At 39.8% G+C, this 22107-nt stretch overlaps 1 pseudogene; it reads left to right on the top strand.

Annotated features, from left to right (window-relative positions):
• The first annotated feature begins 15774 nt into the window (after positions 1-15774).
• On the top strand, positions 15775-20938 carry LOC124512273 (40S ribosomal protein S3a-like; annotated as a pseudogene).
• Positions 20939-22107: the final 1169 nt, after the last annotated feature.

Genomic DNA, 22107 nt, shown 5'->3' with positions numbered 1-22107 from the left:
TCTCCTTTTTATTCCCATGATTTACTCATCCTGTAACTGGAAGCCTGTATCTCCCACTCGCCTTAACCCATTTTGCCCAACTTCCTCCCCTCCTCCCCTCTGGCAATCATTGGTTTGCCCTCTGTACTTATAGCTCTGATTCTGCTCTTTGTCTGTTTATTCTTTTTTGTTTAATTCCATTTAAGAGTGTAATCTTATGGTATTTGTCTTTCGTTGTCTGACTTATTTCGCTTAACATTATATCCTCTCGGTCCACCCATGTTGTCTCAAATGGCATAGTCTCATCCTTCTTTTTGACCATGTAATATTCCATTGTATTTATATACACATTTTCCTTGTCTGTTCATCTACTGATGGACGCTTAACGTTGCTTCCATGTTTTCGTTCTTGTAAACGATGCTGCAGTAAACCTAGGGGTGCATATATCTTTTTGAGCTAGTGTTTTTGGGTTTTTTGGGTAAATATCCAATGGTAGAATTACTGGATCATATTGTAATTCTATTTTTAATTTTTTCTGGAACCTCCATACTGTTTTCCAAAGTGGCTGCACCAATTTACATTCCTACCTACAAGCGCATGCTTTGTCTCCACATCCTCACTAACATTTGTAGTTTCTTCTTGATTTTAGCCATTCTGATAAATGAGGCCTGATATCTCATTGTGGCTTTGATATATATCCCTGATGATAAGTGATGTTGAGCATATTATCATGTTTCTGTTGGCCAACTGTATGTCTTCTTTGGAAAAATGTCTATTCAGTTCCTCTGCCCATTTTTAAATCAGAATGTTTGTTTTTTTGGTGTTCAGTTATGTAAGCTGTTTATATATTTTTGATATTAACCCTTTATTGGATATATCATTTGTAAATAGCTACTATTCAGTAGGTTGTCTTTTTCTTTTATTGATGGTTTTCTAATTGTGCAAAGGCTTTTTTTTCTTTTTGTGAGCTCTGTGCCCAATGTGGGGCTCGAAACTCATGACCCCAAGATCAAGAGTCACATGTTCTGCCAACTGAGCCAGCCAGGCACCCCTGTGCAAAGCTTTTTATTTTGATGTAGGCAGTCCCAATAGTTTATTTTTGCTCTTGTCTCCCTTGCCTTAAAAGATGTATCTAGATAAATGTTACTATGGCTGATGTCAGAGGAATTACTGCCTGTGCTCTCTTCTAGGATTTTTTTTTTTTTTTTTTTTTTTTTTTTGGGACAGAGAGAGACAGAGCATGAACAGGGGAGGGGCAGAGAGAGAGGGAGACACAGAATCGGAAACAGGCTCCAGGCTCGGAGCCACCAGCCCAGAGCCTGACGCGGGGCTCGAACTCCCGGACCGCGAGATCGTGACCTGGCTGAAGTCGGACGCTTAACCGACTGCGCCACCCAGGCGCCCCTCTTCTAGGATTTTTAAAAATTTTAATGTTTATTTTTGAGAGAGAGAGAGAGAGACAGAATGTGAGTGGGGGAGGGGCAGAGAAAGAGGGAGACACAGAATCCTAAGCAGATTCCAGGTTCTGAGCTGTCAGCACAGAGCCTGACACGGGGCTTGAACTCACAAATTGTGAGATCATGACCTGAGCTGAAGTCAGATGCTTAACCAACTGAACCACCCAGGCACCCCTCTCTTCTAGCATTTTTATGGTTTGGGATCTCACGTTTAGGTCTTTAATCCATTTTGAATTTATTTTTTTGTATAGTGTTGGAAAGCAGTCCAGTTTCATTCTTTTACATGTAGCTATCCAGTTTTCCCAACATCATTTATTGAAAAGATGTCTTTTCCCCATTGTACATTCTGGCCTCCTTTGTCACAGATCAATTGGCCATATATATGTGGGTTTATTTCTGGGGTCTCTATTCTGTTCTATTGGTCTATGGGTCTATTTTTGTGCCAGTGCCATATTGTTTTATTTATTATAGATTTATAGATCTTGAAATCTGGAATTCTGATACCTCCAGCTTTGTTCTTTTTCGGGACTGCGTTGGCTATTTGGAGTCTCCTGTGGTTCCATATAAATTTTAGGATTATTTGTTCTAGTTTTGTGAAAAATGCTATTGGTATTTTGATAGGAATTGCATTGAATCTGTAGATTGCTTTGGGTAATATGGACATTTTGACAATATCAATTCTTCCAATTCATGAGCATAGAATATCTTTCTATGTTTGCATGATCTTCAGTTTCATTCATCAATGTATTATAGTTTTCAGAGTGTAGGGCTTTTGCTTCTTGGTTAAATTTATTCCTAGGTATTTTATTCTTTTTATTGCAATTGTAAATAGTGTTGTTTTTTATTTTTTTAAGTTTATTTATTTGTTTTGAGAGAGAGAGAGTGTGAGTAAGTGGGAGAAGGACAGAGAGGGAGGGAGAAAGAGAATCCCAAACAGGCTCCAAACTGGCATCACAGAGCCTGATGCAGGGCTTGAGCTCACAACCATGAGCCAAAAGCAAGAGTCAGACATTTAACCAACTAAGCCACCCAGGCACCCCAGTAAATGGTGTTTTTTATAAAATTTTTTTTAATGTTTATTTATTTTTGAGAGAGAGACAGAAAGTGAGCAGAGTGAGGGGCAGAGAGAGAGGCAGACACAGAGTCGGAAGGAGGCTCCAGGCTCTGAGCTGTCAGCCCAGAGCCCGATGTGGGGCTTGAACTCATGAGCTGTGAGATCATGACCTGAGCTGAAGTCAGATGCTTAACTTACTGAGCCACCCAGGGGCCCCTAGATGGTGTTTTTTAAATTTCTCTTTCTGTGACTTCATTGTTAGTGCATAGAAATGCTACTGATTTCTGGGTATTAATTTTGTATCCTGCCATTTTACTGACTTTGTTTCTTACTTCTAGTAGTTTTTGGTGGAATCTTTAGGACATTCTATGTGTAGTGTCATGCTGTCTGCAAACAGTGACAGTTTAACTTATTCTTTACCAATATGGATGCTTCTCATTTCTTTTTTTCTTGTTAGATTGCAGTGGACTTCTAGTAGTGTGTTGAATAAAAATGGTAAGAGTAGATATCCTTGTCTTATTCCTGACTTCAGAGAAAGCTTTCAGTTTTTCACCATTAAGAATAGTGTTAGCTGTGGGTTTTTCATACATGATCTTTATTACATCAAGGTATGTTCCCTCTAGTCCCATTTTGTTGAGGGTTTTTATCATGAATGGGTGTTGAATCTTGTCAAATGTATTTTCTGCATCTGTTGAGATGATCATATGATTTTTGTCCTTAGTTTTGTTGATGTGTATGATGTTGATTGATTTGCAAATATTGAACTATCCTTGCATCCCAGGAATGAATCTCACTTGATCATGGTGTATTTCTGTGTGTCCATTTTTATTTCTCTTCTCTAGTTTTTGATTTTATTTAGTTGGGTCCTTTCTCTATTTTTCTTGATGAGTCTGGCTAGGAGTTTGTCAATTTTGTTTGTCTTGGTTTCATTGATTTTTTTTTTTTAGTCTCTTTCATTTATTTCTGCTCCAAACTTTATTATTTCCTTTTCTAGTCACCTTGGGTTTTGTTTGTTCTTCTTTTTGTAGTTACTTTAGGCATAAAGTTAAGTTTTTTGTTTAAGATTTTTCTTATTTCTTGAGGTAGGCCTGTATTGCTATAAACTCCCTCCTAGAACTGCATTCACTGTGTCCCTGAGAGTTTGAACCATTTTGTTTTCATTTTCATTTGTCTCTGTGTATTTTTTTATTTCTTCTTTGATTGATTCATTGATCTTTGTTTTTCTAATATTGTGTTGTTTAGTCTCCACATGTTTGTGTTTTTTCCTAGTTTTTTTTTTCTTTTGATTTATTTCTAGTTTTATACCATTGTGGTCAGAAAAGATGCATGGTATGATTTCAATCTTCTTCACTTATTGAGTCTTGCTTTATGGTCTAATATGTGATCTGTTCTGGAGAATGTTCTATGCACACTTGAAAAGAATGTATATTCTATTGTTTTTGGATGGAATGTTTTGTATATATCTGTTACGTCCATCTGGTCCAGTGTGCCATTCAAAGCCACTGTTTGCTTATTGATTTTCTGTCTGGATGATCTATCCATTGATGTAAGTGGAGTGTTAACATCTCTTACTATTATTGTATTACTATCAATTTCTCTATTTATGTCCATTAATATTTGCTTTATGTATATAGATGCTCCAGTGTTGGATGCATAGGTGCATAGATATTTATAATTGTTATATCCTTTTGTTGTATTGATTCCTTTATCATTATATAATGCTCTTCTTTGTCTCTTGTTATAATTTTTGTTTTGAAGTCTATTTTGTCTGATATAAATATTGCTTACCTGGCTTTTTTTTTCACTTCCATTTGCACAGTGAATGTTTTTCCATCCTTGCACTTTCAGTCTGTATGCATCTTTAGGTCTGAGGTGAATCTCTTGTAGGCAGCACATGGATGGGTCTTGTTTTTGTTATTCATTCTTCCACTCTGTGTCTTCTAATTGGAGCAGTTAGGCCATTTTCACACAAAATAATTATTGATAGGTATGTACTTATTGGCATTAAAAAATTTGTTTTCTGATTGTTTTTGTAGTTCTTCTTAGTTCCTTTCTTTTTCTGCTGCTGTCTTTCTTTGGATCAATGAATATCTATAGTGTTTTGTTTGGTTTTCTTTCTCTTTATTTTCTGTGTATCTATCATGGGTTTTCGGTTTCTCTTTACCATGAGATTCATGTATAACATCCTAAGTAATTAGTAGTCCATATTTAGTTTGATGTCATTAAAGTTCGAACACATTCTTAAAAAAAAAAACAGAAAAAGAAAAATCTTTTTCTTTTCCTTTTTCTCCTCTTCCCTTTTTACTCCCTTCTCCATGCTTTAGTATGTTGTCATATTTTACATTTTTTATTCATATTTTTCTATGTCTAATTATGACTAATTTCCATTTCTCTTCTGCATAAAGAAGTCCTTTCTCTTAAGTCTGGTTTAGTGGTGATAAATTCCTTTACCTTTTATTTGTCTGGGAAACTATCTCTCCTTCAAATCTGAATAATTTTGACTGGTAGAGTATTCTTGGTTGTAGTTTTTTCTTCCTTTCAGGACTTTGAATATATCATGACACTTCCTTCTGGCTTCCAAGAAAAATCAGCTTATCATCTTATACGTTTTCCCTTGTAGGTAACTTTTTGTTTCTTACTTGCTGATTTTAAGATTCTCTCTTTATCATTAATCTTTGACACTGTAATTATTATGTGTTGTGATATGGACCTCCTTGGGTTCATTTTGTTTGGAATTCTGTGCTTCCTGCACTTGGAAGTCTATTTCCCTCCCTATGTTCTCAGAGAAGTTTTCAGTTATTATTTCTTCAAAAAAGTTCTCTACATTTTTTCTCTCTCTCTTCTTCTTCCGGGACCCCTATACTACAAATGTTTGTTCACTTGATGTTGTCCAAGAGATCTTTTAATCTATCCTAATCTTTGAAAATTCTTTTATCTTTTTGCTGTTCAGCTGTGTCCTTTCCATTATGCTATCTTCCAGATCACTGATATGTTCTTTTCCATCCTCTAATCTACTGTTGAATTCTCTCTAGTGTGTGTTTTATATCAGTTATTGTATTCTTCAGCTCTGATTGGTTCTTTTTAATATTTTCTACCTCTTTATTGAAGGTCTCACTGAAGTCCTCCATTCTTTTCTCCAGCCCAGTGAATATCTTTATAATCATTACTTTATTTATTTATTTTTATTATTTTTTTTAATGTTTATTTATTTTTGAGAGACAGAGTGTGAGTGGGGAAGGGGCAGAGAAAGAGGGAGACACAGAATCTGAGGTAGGCTCCAGGCTTTGAGCTGTCAGCACAGAGCCTGATGTGGGGCTTGAACCCACAAACTGTGAGATCATGGCCTGAGCCAAAATTGGATGCTCAACTGACTGAGCCACCCAGGTGCCCCTGCAATCATTACTTTAAATTCTTTGTCAGGCATATTGCTTATCGTTGTCTCATTTAATTCTTTTACTGAAGTTTTTTCTTGTTCTTTCTTTTGGAGCATATTCCTCTGTCTCCCCATTATGCTCACCTTTCTGTGTTTGTTTATGGATCAGATGAAACTACTATTTCTAAAGTTGAAGGAGTGGCCTTGTGTATGGCAACCCCTATGCAGATTCTGTGTGGTTGGTGACTTTTGCTGGGGCTGGCTGGACAGTGGTAGTATATGCTAGTTACTCTTTTAAACCATGACTTTTTACAGAGAGAATAAAGAAGAAATTATAATAAAAGAAAAAAGAAAAAGAAAAGAAAAAGAGGAAAAAAAGAAAAAGAAAAAAGAAGAGAAAAAAAAATAAAAGAGAAAAAGAGAATAAGAAAAGAACAAAACCCAAAAGAAAAAAAGAAAAACAAAACAAGACCAATTTTAAAAAATTTTAAAAAAAGGTAAAATAAAACAGCAAAAATTTAAAGAAGAAGAGAAGGAGAAGGGGAAGGGGTAGTTTCTGGTTTGTTTTTTGTGCCTCAGCACCACAGGGCAGGTAGAGTAGGCTTGAGACTTGGGGCTTGCTGAGAAAAAAGCATAGAAAACTTATTTGAAGAAATAGTAACTGAAAACTTCCCCGAAAATGTAAGGAGAGAAATAGACTTCCAAGTCCAAAAGCACAGAATTCCAAACAAAATGAACCCAAAGAAGCCCATACCACAACACACAAAAAGAGAAGCTCACCATTAGCTGGGTCCTGCTCTGGTCTGGGTCCTTGAGGTAGAGGGAGAGAGAGCGTTCCTACAGTTCCTCAGCTGTTCTCAACCATGGTTTTTCCTCTGTGTCCCACTGCATCTTGGGCTGGTGTAGACCTGTGGACCCGGGCTTGCTAAAGTCATAAGCTAACCCAAATGATGGGACCAGCCCGCACTCCTGTCCAGGCTTCCATGGGGGCGTGGGAACATAAGCCTTGTTCTCCAGTCTCTCTGACCTGGAGAGCATTCCCACAGCTCCTCTGCTGCTTGGCAGAGTTGTAGTATTGTTTCTTTTGTATGCTAGTTGCTCTTTTAAACCATGGGTATTTTTCTGTGTCCAAGGACAGAGGAATTTATTTCCAGCCCCTTAGTACTATCCCTCCCTACTGCTATTCATTGTGTTGGGAGTGGGAGTTCCCTTTGTTACTATGTCTCTGTCTCCTTTGTTGTTCTCTTGCTGTTCTCTCTGTCTTTGATTGTTCAGTAGCTTTTCAATCATCCCTCAGCTCTTCAGGAGCAATTATTCTATTAATAGGTATAATTTGGTGTGTTCCATAGAGGAGGTGAGTTCAGAGTCTTTCTACATCCCCATCTTGAACTGGAGCCTACCCCTCAGTCTTTATAACTTAACCATAGAAGTGATATCTACTCTTCCTTTACTTATTAGGAGGAGAGGATTGGATTGCAGTTAAGGTTGAAAGAAAAGAACAATGAAGTGGATTTTGCTTCAGGGTCTTAATTTCCTTCATTTCCACTGGAATATCTTACCTTCTCCTGTCATCCAGCCATGTTATCCTCTCAAATTTACCTAAAACGTCAAGTTTCTTTGGGAAAGGTATCCCTGACTGACTTCCCTTGTTCTTAACCATTTCCACTTGCCTTCAGGGACTTTGCCCTCTGTTGTGTGTTTTCACTTGGAATGGTGATCTCTGAGATCTTGCAGGTTCTTAGGTCTGTGGATGCTATTTCCCTCCATTAGATTATGAGGTGCTATATCAGAACAATAATTCAAGTTGTTTTTTTGTTTGTCTTTAATCTCTAGTATTCTGCACATGGGTACCATTTAATCAGAGGCATCTAGTAACTGTAAGTGTATCTCAAATAAGAATTAATGGTACATGGTGAGATGTTAGTTTAACAAGTAGGGAAATGTCTTTTTCTGTTCAGTCCAGATTCTTAGAGCATGAAGATCCCACTTTTTCGTGCAGTTTTGAGTAAGATGTTTTTCTTTTGCAGTCATTAAATCTTTGCTGTTCTCAGACTCTCAAGCTCTCCTGTCACCCATTATATTCCTAATACAAATGAGAGCTGAAGGAGTACATAAATTAATAGATTGGAGATATTCCAACGTTTTTCAACCCTTGTTTTTAGAAATAACATAGTTGTCATATTTCATTGAATGAGTGATGGTATTCAAGAATCCCAGAAATATCTCTTTTATAACTAAGTCTATCTTCGGAATTTGGAATTTCCTAGCTCCTGCTGAAACTGAATGAATTTAATGGAATGTCACCACTTTAGGAGTTTTGGGTTCCAGAGTTTTTCACTCTGGACACACGGTGTACATATTTGCAGGTGTTGGCAAATCCCACACATGCAGTCTCTTCTTTCTACCCTTTACCCAAACAAAAAATATTTCCATTCATATTAATTCAGTCTTGAACTTATTTTAGAAGCAACTGGAAAAAGCCTCATTTATCTTTGTCGTTATGCAACTGGCCAAGAATTGCAGAAATCATGTGGTTAGATGATTGTTGAAAAGACCTAGCTTATTAGAGATGGGCAAACCTTGGAAGAGAAGCTAATCAAATTAATAACCAGTACATAATAACATTCAGGATCTCTCAGAAAGTTATTGCCTCGTGAGGTTATCATCTTTTCACATGTAATTGTCTTTCCCAGCGAGGGCTCCGTCATGGGAGAACTCAGACTAATGGCATTATGCTGTGACTTCAGGCAGTCTCCTTCCCCACCCCCATCCCACCTTTCCTTTCTCAGCCATGGTGGGTCCCCTGTCTGAGCAACAGCAGAAAATTCAGAGCAAGAAAAAGCCCACAGGGTCAGATCTTTACTGCTATATTGTGGGGATGGTCCTATGCTAAGCTGGCGTAAATAAAATCTGCTGCTGCTGCTGCTGCTGCTGGCTATGTCTCCAGAGAAAATCATCTGGGAGCCTGTTAGAACAAAGAATTAGACATGGTCTCCAGTGAGTGGATTTTCTAGGCCTGTGGCTGGTGGTAACTTCAAAGTAAGGTCTGTGCACAGAGGGAAGCACTGAGAATATTGGAGACCAAAGCGTTACATGACCTCAAATGTTTCCCTTGCTTGCTTGCTTGCTTTCTCTTTTGAGCCTGACAAATAGCTTCTGGAGGCCCAGTTCCATTAAGGAAGTTGAAGAACCAATGAGCTTTCCTCTTATTAAAATACTATTTGTTTCACTGGAGTAAAATGAGTCCAGGGTGGGAAGTGGCCAGGATGAGACAGAGTCCACCACGTAAGTCTGCTGGGTTTGTCCTTCCTTGTCCATATCCCTTTGTGCTATTGTCTTGTAAAACTGCAGATATTTCCATACTCATAAACACCAGTACCAGAAATCAAGAGGAGACTTTCTTTTAGATGCGATTGGCTTCCAGTTTGCTGGTAGGCTTTATTTCTAGCTTATTTGTTGGAGTCTTCAGATGTGTCGCCATTTGGGCCTATGAAACTTCATATCTAATTATTTTGAAATTTGGTACCCTTTAATACAAAAGAAATTAAAACAACAACAATGAAAATATTGTCCAATTCTATGCACAATAAAATATCCTTCAGTAATTTGATTTGCAGGAAATGAAAAGTATTATCAACAGAATATGCTTTTCAAAAATTTATAATCCTTTAAACGGGCAAATCCTTTCTCCGGGATTAGTAGCATGGTTTGTGTCCTAGGGGCCAAATCCTATTCTCTGATTCAATCCTCAAATCCTTTCTAACAGTGCCTATATTGATTTCAGACCCAGTTTCCCTTAAGAATCTGAGGACAGAATTTGGTGCTGTGTGTGGAGGTCCTTAAATAAGGATTTTTTAAAATGAAGTTTATCTAAAACAGCCTCTATTTCCAAAAGTTAAATTCTGATGCCTCAATGGGTGTAATAGATGTGCTTAATTTCTTGGCTGTCCTTTGTTTTCTCCATGCATAGCTGAATTCATACTTCTTTGATCTGAAGGAACAAACTAGAAGGTTGATGCTGAACTCCAAAAGTTTTTGGTGACTCCGGGCATTTCCTTAATCCAAAATATTGACACTGAATATGCATATAGTCGATCTTTCTATCATATTTTTAGTATTCTTGGAACTTGGTCTTTTTGAATACAGTGTACGTATAAATGTTTATTATATATACTTACATTCACAGAGGTCAGATGCTCTCTGTTATAAGGAATGTAACTGGTGTTCTGCTCATCTACAGGAAGATGATAATAAATGCTGATGACGATGTGTAGATAATGAAGGCAGTAAAAACCCCAAGTTGATTTTTTTAATCATTAAAGAGTGTTTACATTATGAGGAGCACAGTTTTAGTAAATGTGTTATGTTATGTTAATTATTCAAAGAATGGTTACCCATGTATAAAGCAGAATATTTGTTTTATCAGGACACATTATTCCCTACCTCGAGTAGATAACAGAATTTGTTGTTCTGTCTCGCAAAGTCTTTTCTGAGAAAAAGAACTGATATAGAGCAGAGAGGTAGTAAGAGGATCATCAAAGCATGGCCATATCATGAATGCCTACATAGAAGAGAAGTTTACAAAGAAAGTTGGCAGGCAGATTATAGTAAAGTTAACCATGCAATTCACACAATAACAACATTTTTGAATGGGTATTGTGAGCCAGGTACTGAGCAAAAGTATTTATAGGAATTGTGTTTGATTCTCAGAACAACTCTGTGAAGCAGGTATTATTCCCATGATCATTTTCCATCTAAGGAAAATAAAGCTTAGTTAATATGGAATAGCTTGTCCAAGATCACACAACTAAGTGACTCAGCCTGGGTTTGAACCCATTTGTGCCAAACTCCAATCCCCAGGATCCTAATTCCACCTTCTGTGCCTTTTGTCTTCCCAGTTCTTGTCTTCCAGAAGTGCGCTCTGCACATCCCAACTGTCTGTGCTGCCCTCAGTCTCTAACAGTCTCTAGCTTCCTTTTGCACGTTTTTCAAGGCTTGATTCTTGGCGTTTGCTCTCTGCCACCTCCAGGGTCCTATACTCCTCGAACACTCTTCTGATAATAATGCACTGTCTTTCCATCTCATGCCCATAGGCCCACATCTTAAAGCCACTCCTTGTCCTCACTGTACCCTCCAGTTCCAGAACCTGTACTTGTTTCCACCTCTGTCTTCACTTCATTATTTCCAGCATGGGTCAGCCATGCAGGATCTTTCCAGATGAAAATTGGTCCTCTATGGACTTGGTTCTCCCAAGCCTGTGATCTCCACATGCCTTCTCACCGTTCTGGAAAGTGGGTCATTACTGAAGGTGGTGCTTAGATTCCCCACAGATCTCTGTTATGGCATCTTATTTGGGTGTCCAGGGCTAAATGGATCACTTTTTATTCATGTCCAGCTGATGCCATCTCATCTTCCTCATAGTAGCAGTTCTAAACTTTTCTATTTTCCTTAAGTCCTCTGAGAGACTGCTATACCCTTACTCTATTTCTTTACCAGGAAAATCAAGGACATTTGATCTGAGCTTCCTCATATTCACTTTTTCCACCTAACAATTGCTCTGCCTGTGTTCTTCATCTCATCCCCCTTCAGCCTCCTCTGGAATCTTCTTCATCAGTTATACTCTACTTTCTATATATTTTCAGTCTTCCTTCTCTGGTGTCTTTTTTCTAAACATGTGGGTTTCCCATACAGTAAGGAATTTTTTTTTAACCCTTTTAACATCTACAGGTGTCATCCTCCATATATTCTTACTTTTGCCTTCAGTTTACTCCAGAGAACACTCTCCTTAACTTCTGGTAATCTGGCTTTCTCGAAACTGCTACTGAAACCAAAGGCCACATGGATCTCCTAATCCACTGAAACACTGTCCCTTTCTTAGCCTGTATGCTTCTCAACTTTCCTGAGGTAAATGACCTTGTCATGTGCCCTTATTCTATACTTTTTCTTCCATTAGCATCCATGGTACCACATGGCTCCATCTTCTGAACTGATTCCTCTTCTATTCAGTCTAATTTAGTTCAATCAATGTGTATTCAGCATTCACTTATTTCAGCTAAGGTTGATGAAGAAGCAAGATACTGTTTGGATAATCCCCCAGTGTGGGATATGGCTGATAACAGTGTCACCATCAAATTATTTAACTTTCCTTTCTCTAAAACTAATTAACTAGAATTATAAATTATGTTCTTCTCTATAATTCCTGGACTTGAAAATTTGGTTGATGGTGATGATGTAATTTATTTGAAATAATCTTGAAAAGAGTACCTTTTTTTGTGAGCCGTGGTTATGCTTGGTACATCTCATTTTAACTCAAACACTACATCATGTGTGTTACTTGCTAGGTACTATTCCCAATGCTTTATAAATATTAACTCATTGAACACTCAAGACAAGTGGGTTATATTGTCCTACAGATAATGAATGGAGTTTGCCCTTTGAAATAAAACACAAATTGTTTATCATTTTATGGATCAAATCTGTTTTTAGTTGGATGGTCTTTATTACAGAGTATTTGATTTCTCTTCTACTTAATGGAAAGTTTCTCTCTGGTGGATGTTCTTTAAATAAAATTCAAAAAGAAAAAAAAAGTGAGCACTCTGATTATTCCCATTTTATAGATGAGGAAACTGAGGCACATTTAAATAACTAACTCAAGGTCATATAGCCAGCAAGTGACCCAGCTGGGATTTGAATGCATGCCATATGGTTCCAGATTTGGTGCTGCAGAGATAGTCAATAGGTGATTATGAATGGAAAAAAATATATAAAGAACTAATTTTCTGATTATTTATCAAAAGCTAATTTAAGATTTTCCTTCCCATTTAAATTGTTTATTTCGTGTATTTTGCACCTTCTTGCTGCTTCCTTTCATCATTTGAGAAAAAAAATTTGTATTTAAAATGTGGATATATAAATGTGTCAGTGGGACAAGGTAATTTGATCTCCAGGTAACAAGACCTTTCCAGAATCACCTTCTGGATTTCTATTCTCATTTTAGCACACCCTGGTGTGAAATGATGGGGAGTCTTTGGAAAAGGTACCCTGAAGGAATCATTGCCTTCTACAGGTGCCTCCCATTTGCTACTTCTTCAGCAGGCTTCAGCTCACCATCCTTCCCCACAGGTGACCTTGGTGGTACTAAGTCCTGCTGCGTCAGCACTGCTATCTGTAAAGGGTGAAGACTTTGTCAAGTGGCTTTTTTCAAAACATGCATTAGCTACTATGCCGTCTTGTTTGTATACCTTGCACAAGTACCATGAAGTTCTCAAATCTCTTTCGCATCAAGGGGTTTGGTCTGTGGCTAAAGAGAACTGACCACAGCGGCTCACCATCTTTGTTGGTTGCTGTTATTCTGTTACATTATTCTGTGCTAGAATTCCTTTCTGAGCACCCATATGAATGGCGCTCATTCATATGCTCACACATAAGAGATTTAGAATACAGACCCATACTTGAAAGTTAAGATATTAAAATTGTCCGACTGTGTCTTATTTACTTTTTTTGGTGTCACAATATCCTTTTATGAAGTGACAGTAAGTGTTGTCCTTCCTCAAGTGCTTACTCAGCAAAATAAAAAGTTGGTAACTCTATCAAAAAAATTAATCCAAAATGTCGTGTTTCTGTTATCTTCCTACTGTTGTTATGCTCATTAGATGAAATTGCAAATCCCAGGATTGCTGATCATTTTACATGGTCTGGGTTACTAAAAATGACATTGAGGTAGACATTCAGCTAGTTAGCCTTCTAGAAAACAAGGCTGAAACTTATGCCAAATATTAGTGTGATTCTGAAACTTAGTGTATAGCTAACATTTATCTTTCTCTTCCCAATCCATTACTTCTATCTTATTCTAGGTCTTGATTCCCTTGGTGTCCATATTTCTAGGTTATCTGTCTCTTTTCTGAACTTAGATCTTATGTGAGGTCCTGCTAATTTAACATTTAATCATTATATTTCTTTGTAACATTTCTGGGTCCAATGTCTCACATGGTCATTTGGATTTTGTGTGTATACTTCTATTATCCCCAGCTCAATAAGAAGCTATTTGAGGTTAGGCATAGACATTATTTTCTTTAGGTTCCCTGCAGCTCTTAGCTCTGTGTGCCTGAAAGAACATGTGCTTTCTGAATGAATAAATGAAGGACATAATTCAACCTTTACTGGGCATTCAAACAAGAAGGGTTGTTGGGTTTGTCCTGTAGAGTGGAAGTTCTAGTGCTGGAGAAATTTGGCCAAGTTTACTGTCAACTAGAGTGGTATAAGCAAGCTGGCCTGGAGCTGAGTCACCTGTGATATATCCATGTCATTAGACCTTGTGACATGAGAAGTCAACAAACACTGGATTGCAAATACCACGTAGTGAGTGCTGGGTCTGTGCATGTATGAACGCTCTTTCGGAACTCTCTTGATAAAAAAAACCTGTATGTGGGTTTATATGTCCCAATTAAATGATACAAATAAAAGTGACAGAGGCAGGATTTGAACTTCAACAGATCCACCTCCAAAGTTACAGTTTTTAATCATTACACGACCTTCATGATGCAATGCTTCATAGAATCAGAGCAATCAACATCTAATCCTCATGGGCCCTTATGGTAGAAAGGTCAGCCTAAAGTCCTAGGCAATGCCACAGCATCCCTGCCAGGGTCAGATACTCATTTTCTAGACCACCAAAACTAGTCTCAGAGGGAGGACAATGTATAACAAGTTTAAGGTGCCCTCAGGTGGCTCAGAGTCAGTCTGAAAGAATAGCAGAGAGGCAGCCTGCTCTATCTGTCGGGTGACCATATAATTTACCATTCAAATCAAAATACTTTGGAGAGCTAAAGGAAACACTGTGATAATTATGCAGAAAGTACAAATGTAAACTGACTACTCCAGGCGGTCTTTACTGGCTGAGTATGTTAAAACCTCTCAGGAAAGGGAAAGAAAAATGCAAGTAAACATGGTAAATGTGGGAAGCCAATGATCTGAAAGAGGACAAAGTTGGGGTGAGGGCACTAAACCTAGGGGCAGAAGTTTGGTGCAGTTAATGATGTTTAGAAAAGACCTGGGCACCCGTTTCTCCACATCCTCTCCAGCATCTATAGTCTCCTGATTTGTTCATTTTGGCCACTCTGACTGGCGTGAGGTGATACCTGAGTGTGGTTTTGATTTGTATTTCCCTGATAAGGAGCGACGCTGAACATCTTTTCATGTGCCTGTTGGCCATCTGGATGTCTTCTTTAGAGAAGTGTCTATTCATGTTTTCTGCCCATTTCTTCACTGGGTTATTTGTTTTTCGTGTGTGGAGTTTGGTGAGCTCTTTATAGATTTTAGATACTAGCCCTTTGTCCGATATGTCATTTGCAAATATCTTTTCCCATTCCGTTGGTCACCTTTTGGGATGAGCACTGGGTGTTGTATGGAAACCAATTTGTCAATAAACTTCATATAAAAAAAAAAAAAAAAAGAAAAGACCTGGGCATATACGTATAACAGAAGCAAAAAATTGTATCCAGACACACAAAACAATAGAGTAGTTTGTGTATATGTGAAAACAAGTCAGGGAAATAAAAAATGCTGAGAATGGATTTCCAACAACTATTTGAAAGTTGAGGGCCAGATGGATCTAACATGCAGTGGGTACGTCATAGCAGGAGCCGTGAAACAAATCCTGGTCATCAAAGGCTCAGTATGAACCCGAGAGGGAGTCCAGGTTTGCCACATCAGTATCTTCTTGGGACCAGGATCATTCCATATTTTTGTCAGGTGATGTACAGCCATCTCTTCTCAGCTGGCTGACTTTTCTGGTACAATAAATGTAAATAAACTTTTGAAATTTGGGAGGCCAACTGTCTAAAAGAGAATAAAGTTGGGATCTCATCGTGCACCTAGGAACAAAAAGTGAATGCAGTCCAGGAAAGGATTGGATGAGTATATGTGACAAGAAGAAACCTGAGATCCAGATGCAAATTGAATATGATTCAGCAGTATACTTTGAAAATGACAGAAACTCTACATCACCAATCGGAAAGAAAACTTTTGTTGCTTCAAGACTTGCCAAAGACCTTACAAGAGCAGTATGTGCAGTTCTGACTTCTCCATTTTTAAAATGATTCAAAGAGGGGCACCCGGGGGGCGTCAGTTAAACGTCCAACTTTGGCTCATAGTTTGTGGGTTCGAGCCCTGCACTGGGCTCTGTACTGGCAACTCAGAGCCCAGAGTCTGCTTCAGATTCTGTGTCTCCCTGTCTCTCTGCCCCTCCCCTGCTCATTCATTCTCTCTCTCTCTCTCTCTCTCTCTCTCTCTCTCTCTCTCTCAAAAATAAGCATTTAGGGGCGCCTGGGTGGCGCAGTCGGTTAAGCGTCCGACTTCAGCCAGGTCACGATCTCGCGGTCTGTGAGTTCGAGCCCCGCGTCGGGCTCTGGGCTGATGGCTCAGAGCCTGGAGCCTGTTTCCGATTCTGTGTCTCCCTCTCTCTCTGCCCCTCCCCCGTTCATGCTCTGTCTCTCTCTGTCCCAAAAATAAATAAATGTTGAAAAAAAAAATTAAAAAAAAAATAAGCATTTAAAAAATAAATTAAATAATGTAAAAAATTAAAGTCCAGGAAAGAATTACCAGATAGATTATAGTGGTAGGGGCATGGCCTCTTGTGAAATTTAGTAGAGAGAGAGAGAGAGAGAGAGAGAAAGCTAAGGGTTGATTTCACTGTTTTCAAAAATCATGGAGAATATGGATACTCATTATTTTGCTTCTCCACAGTAGGTTGAAAAGAAGAAATGGGCTGACATTGCAGCAAGGGGTATGTTAGCAATGCTTAAGGAAGAACTTCTCGACCAAATACTGGGACAGGGAAATGCTGAAATATTTGACCCTATAATCTTTTTATTATAGGATAGAAAATCACTAGTAGTCCTGAGTTGTCATTACCTGTGGTATTTGATGTAGGAGATCCTGAAGAGTGGAGGAATCTGGGAGAGCACAAGGATATCTCTTGACAGACCTGGATGTTCCAAAACTGGTCGGAGAGAAGGAAATGTCAAAGTTAGTTGACCATAAAAACGATCACGTGGACTCTTATCTCTGGGTTATAGATATGTTGAGATGAATCTTTACACACAGGGCCCTGCCCCTACTCCTGAAATCCAGATGGTGACACTCTGACATTGCCCTGTGACTTCACCAGCGTTATTCCTCTTTATTCTACTTTAGTCCCAGGTGATTCACCTGGGTGGGGATCATGCCTCCAGCTGTGAGTTAAGCATCACTTCTCCCTTTTGAGTGGGAAGAAGCACCTTCTATAGCTGTCCCTTCCAGAAACTCGATGGCTTCCTTAAACCCCAGAGGATTTTCTCTGAGACAGAATGTTTACTATGTTTGGTTTGGTACCCTGTTCTTCTATTAGGAGAGAAGGCATACCCTTGCATAGGGCAGCAGCCAGTATTGGATCAGCTTCAGTTGAGACCTTTCTTGCCATTGCAGAGCATCACGTAGGGCTTAGCATCCAGGCTGAGTCCCACTGGCCACTAGTCTTGGCCTTTGTCCCTCAGACTGTGAAGCCCAAATCTGCAGAACTAGAGCTGCACAGCTGTTCTCAGCAGAGAGGTACTGGTCTCCTTAGGCGGATACGCTATTTACTGCTTGTGAGGCAACTGCACAGGATGTCCCTGAGAATACACAGCTTGTCTCTGAGAGGTAGAAGGTGAGTAGGAGCAAAAGGATGTGTGTCGATGCATAGTCACCCTGACATTTGCTCTGAAATCACTGAATTGAGTGAGAAAGGGCAAGTGGAGCACTAAGTGACCCCTCTGCTCCCGCGTGTGACTCGGGAATCTATGGCTCTAGGTCCCAGGCTCCATTTCTGCCTCTATTGGAAGCCCTAGATTTGCTGGGCTCTGTGGCTACTGTGCTTTTATGTAAGCAATGGAGATACAATGACGAATAAGACAGATAACGTCTCGCTGTCACGGGGTTTATTCCTAGTGAGAGGAGACAGACTACACACAAAGAGGCAAATAAATAAACAAGAAAATATCAGATGGTGACAGGTGATAGTAAATCAGAGTGATTGATGGGAAGTTAGTATTGGGTGTGGGAACAGTTTAGGCTGAGATGTTGGGGACAGACTCACTGAAGAGGTTAATTAGTAACTTGAATGACAAAAAAAGAGGCAACAAGATGATGCAAGGAAAGAGCTTCAAGCAGCAGGAACTGCCAGTGGAAAGGCCCTAAGCTGGGAAGGAGCTCAGTGTTTTTGGAACAAAGAAGGGAGGCCAAATGGGACTGGAGCTGAGTGAGGTTGGGATAGGAGATGAGGCTGGAGAGTTTGTCAGGTGCCAGATCACAGGGAGCCATGGGATCCAGGAAGGGAGTGAATTCAAAATGGTCCTAGAATTGGATTAGACTCTGGAAGTCATCTAGCTTGTGCTTCTTACTGCAAGACCGTGATAGCAGAGCGGAGGTGCGATTTCATCACTCCAGCTCTGCCCCCCAAACTTGGTCATGCTCCGACGTGGAAACAAGATCTCCTGACCCAGGGTCCTTGCCACTTCCCACCAGATTCCCATCAGGAGGTGGGAGTCCTGAATATCCCACTTTAATAGGGAATTAAATAAACTAATATCTGAGTAACATTTAAAACAATATTCATTACATTGTTTGTTATATAATAAACACTATATAAATGTTTCAAAGGTAAAAAAAAGACACAAAAACATGGAATTATCCTTCACACACCTTGTAAAAAAAAGGGGGATTATAAACATCTTTGTAGACTAGTTATGCCTGTCTCAGTAGTGAGTACTTAGTTTGCCTGTTTAATGCCACAGACCAAATGCAACCCATTTATTCTACAGTTGAGACACATTCCCGCTATAGGGACGTATGGTGCAGCTTGTACATCCAGGAGGAGTGAACATTCCACTGTGCACACAAATGTTCAGAATCAGAAAATTGTAAGTTATGTACACACAGGGCACATGTGTGTATATACATCTTGGTTTTTCAAATAGCAATGACATTGCCAAAAGGAGTGATAGCTTTCACATCCTCCCCTGAAAAGAAGGTTTTACTGAAGAGGACATATGGAAATACATTTTGGAATAGCTGAGATCTTCAGTTCTGAAAGAATTTGAGGCTGGATCAATTAAGCACAAACCCATGGCAAGAGATGTGCTGGTGGAATAGAAGTTTGTTGTCACGACTCAGGCCCTCATTCGGGATTTAGAGCCCAAAGATCTGCCACGAGCAGATGCAAGGGCAAATCACACCCTCTTTCTCTGGCCTGAATCTCCATTCATCCTACTGCCTTCTATACTTTCTCCTTGTTCTCTCCCATTAACTGATAGGAGGGCTCTAATAGACTTTCTGCTTTCTCTCTCTTTATTCCTCCTTTATCTCTATCTTTTAGGGAGAACGTAATAGAGAAAAGTCTCACTCCTTCCTCCAGAGCTTGAAGAGACAGGAAGGGCATCCTCCCTTCTGGGGTAGAAGATGAAGGTATAAATGAGGTGATGGCTTTGAATCAAAGATGGTAGGGCTAAGAGAAACATCAGAGTCCATGGAAATACCTCTTTACTGTTCAGCTTTATGGAACATGTAGAAGGAGTTTGTACGGTGTGCTAAGGTAAACGGAGGAGATCGCTTACAGCTGAGGTGTCCTACTTGGGTACTCCAGCTACCTTAGATTCTCCAGCTACCCTGAGGGCCAAAGGGACCCAAGCTTTACAGAGGCTCTGTGAACTTCAAGGTCAACCTAGGTATCGATATCCAGCTGAAGACAAGGGAAAAGAGAGCACAGAGGGCCAGCTGCAAGGATTATAATTCAGGTCTAATTACAAACCTTGGTGCATGTTCCATTGGCTGGAGCCTGTCATATGGACACATCTGACTATGAGGAAAGCTGGGACCTGGGTTTAGCTGTGTGTTGGAGAGGGAAGGAAAGAGGTTTGGTGAATAGGTAGCCAGTCTCTACCATGGAAAGTATATGACCAATGGTACTCCAGAGACAGTGGCAGAGTTGAAATTAAGACCCACCTTACTTAACCCATAGCACAGTGCTCTCCTCACCAAACTACCCTCTGTTATATCATTCATATGTTCCCTACCTTTAAAAAAAAAAAAAAAAAAGGGGCGCCTGGGTGGCGCAGTCGGTTAAGCGTCCGACTTCAGCCAGGTCACGATCTCACGGTCCGTGAGTTCGAGCCCCGCGTCGGGCTCTGGGCTGATGGCTCGGAGCCTGGAGCCTGTTTCCGATTCTGTGTCTCCCTCTCTCTCTGCCCCTCCCCCGTTCATGCTCTGTCTCTCTCTGTCCCAAAAATAAATAAACGTGGAAAAAAAAAATTAAAAAAAAAAAAAACAAAAAAAAAACAAACTTCCCACAAAAGGTGGCAAAAGGAAACCAAGAACCATTTTCTAAGGAAGATTGAAATGATGTGAAAGCACCAGCCATGTTTGATATAGGAAACACAGAAAATTGTTAGTCTCAGGGACCCAAGGAACCAAAATGCATCTGATTGCCTCAAAGGTCATTTTGTTAAAGTGAGGCCTGCTCTGCAGAATGATGAATGTGCATTAGAAAATCCGAAGTAATTACTGAGGATATTCAAGGCAAAACTGCCTACCCAATTTGTATGACATGGATCTTACCCATGAAAAATGTGCTCCATGGTCGAGAAAATGTCAGGCCATGACTGAAGCTCATGTCGATATCAAGACTACGAATAGTTATATGCTTCATTTGTTGTGTGATCATATTTGGAAGACCTCTCGCACTCAGAACCTACAGGTCCACCAAATCCAGAAGAAGATGATGGAAATCATGACTGAAGAGGTACAAATGACTTTAAATATGTTGTCAATAAACCGATTGCAGTCAGCATTGGGAAAGACATAAAAAAGCCTTGCCAATCTATTTATCTTCTCTATGATATGTTTTTTGAAAAGTAAAAATGCTAAAGAAGCCCAGGTTTGAATTGGGGAACTCACGTCACTTCATGGTGAGGGCAATAATTCTGGAAAGTCCCCTGGGATAAGACAGGTGATACAGCCGAACGAGTGGATGGATATGAGCCACTAGTCTACAAATCTGCTTAAAATTCAGACTTCAAATGGTGACAAATGAAAAGTCTTATCTGTGGAGGCAAAAGGACACGCATGGCCCAGTAATGCCATTCTGGCATATCTTCAGTCAAATTCTACTCACAAGAAAGGCCCTGGTACAACTTGTGGGAATCTCACAAAGAAAGGTCAGCCTTGCCTCCTGATAAGACAGAGAATTTCCACTGTACCATGAACTCTTTGTAAGGAAATCAGCTTCCGAATCCTCAGCCTTGCTTTTTCTTACTCCTTGCTGTCCTTCCCCACTTGGCTGCTTCCTGAGGACCTGGGGAGGGAGGCAAGACGAGGGTTATTGCGCGGTTCACTGCAAACACCTGTCTCTTGGTTTTACCTCAACCTTTTGATTCAGATGTTTTCACTTCCTCCCCTTTTTACGTTTGGCCCTTTGGTCTCTGTCCCCGGAGCTGACTTTCATCATCCAATTAGAAATAATACCCTCTTCTTGCTACCAGCTTTTCTGGGAACCGGAGGGAGTAAACCCTAAGCCTCCCTCACAGCCCGTGGGGCCAGCAGCGCTTCAAAGGAGCGTGGTGGCGGCACCACCTCCCGGCTGGGCTTCTTTTCTGTTTGAACAGCTTCTATTGCTCACTGCTGATCAGTAACTCAATGATTCATTAAACACACAAACAATGAGCGAATCTGTTCCATTAGCAAGGCCACCTGTTGATCTCAGACATCCTCAGCTGAACTCGGTGAACGTGAACAACAGAATGGCTGCCTCCGTGGAGGGCCCCGGCTGCATTTGATGGCATGTTGCGGCAGGAAAGGCAGAGTCCCAGGCTTGCTCGGGCTTTTATGCTTTTCCTTTCATCTGGTGGCAGGGCGGCCAGAGTATACTGCGGAATACAATGCTGTTCTCTATAATCAACTGGAAAACTCCAAGAGGTTGGTCATTATTGCCTCCTTAGGCTTGTGGAATTAGACAAAGAGGAGAGTGGGAATATCTTGTACTCTTTTGCGTGCCAGTGGCAGGGCAGCAGAATCAGCCGAGAGCTAAACAAAAAAAAAAACAAAGAAAATGAAAGAAACAAAACATAACAAAGTATGTGTAAGAGCAATCTTATTTATTGCAGCCATACCTTCTCTCCCCTGGAAATAATACAATCTCTGCTACTTAGCCCCTAGTTTCTGTAGCTGATTCAGGC

This window comes from Lynx rufus, unplaced genomic scaffold (genome assembly GCF_022079265.1).
Source record: "Lynx rufus isolate CCGP_SWC_20201006 ecotype Redwood Valley unplaced genomic scaffold, mLynRuf1.p SCAF_17, whole genome shotgun sequence".
Lineage (NCBI taxonomy): Eukaryota > Metazoa > Chordata > Mammalia > Carnivora > Felidae > Lynx > Lynx rufus.
The sequence above is the reverse complement of the archived record's forward strand: the minus strand, read 5'-3'. Positions and strand labels throughout refer to the sequence as shown.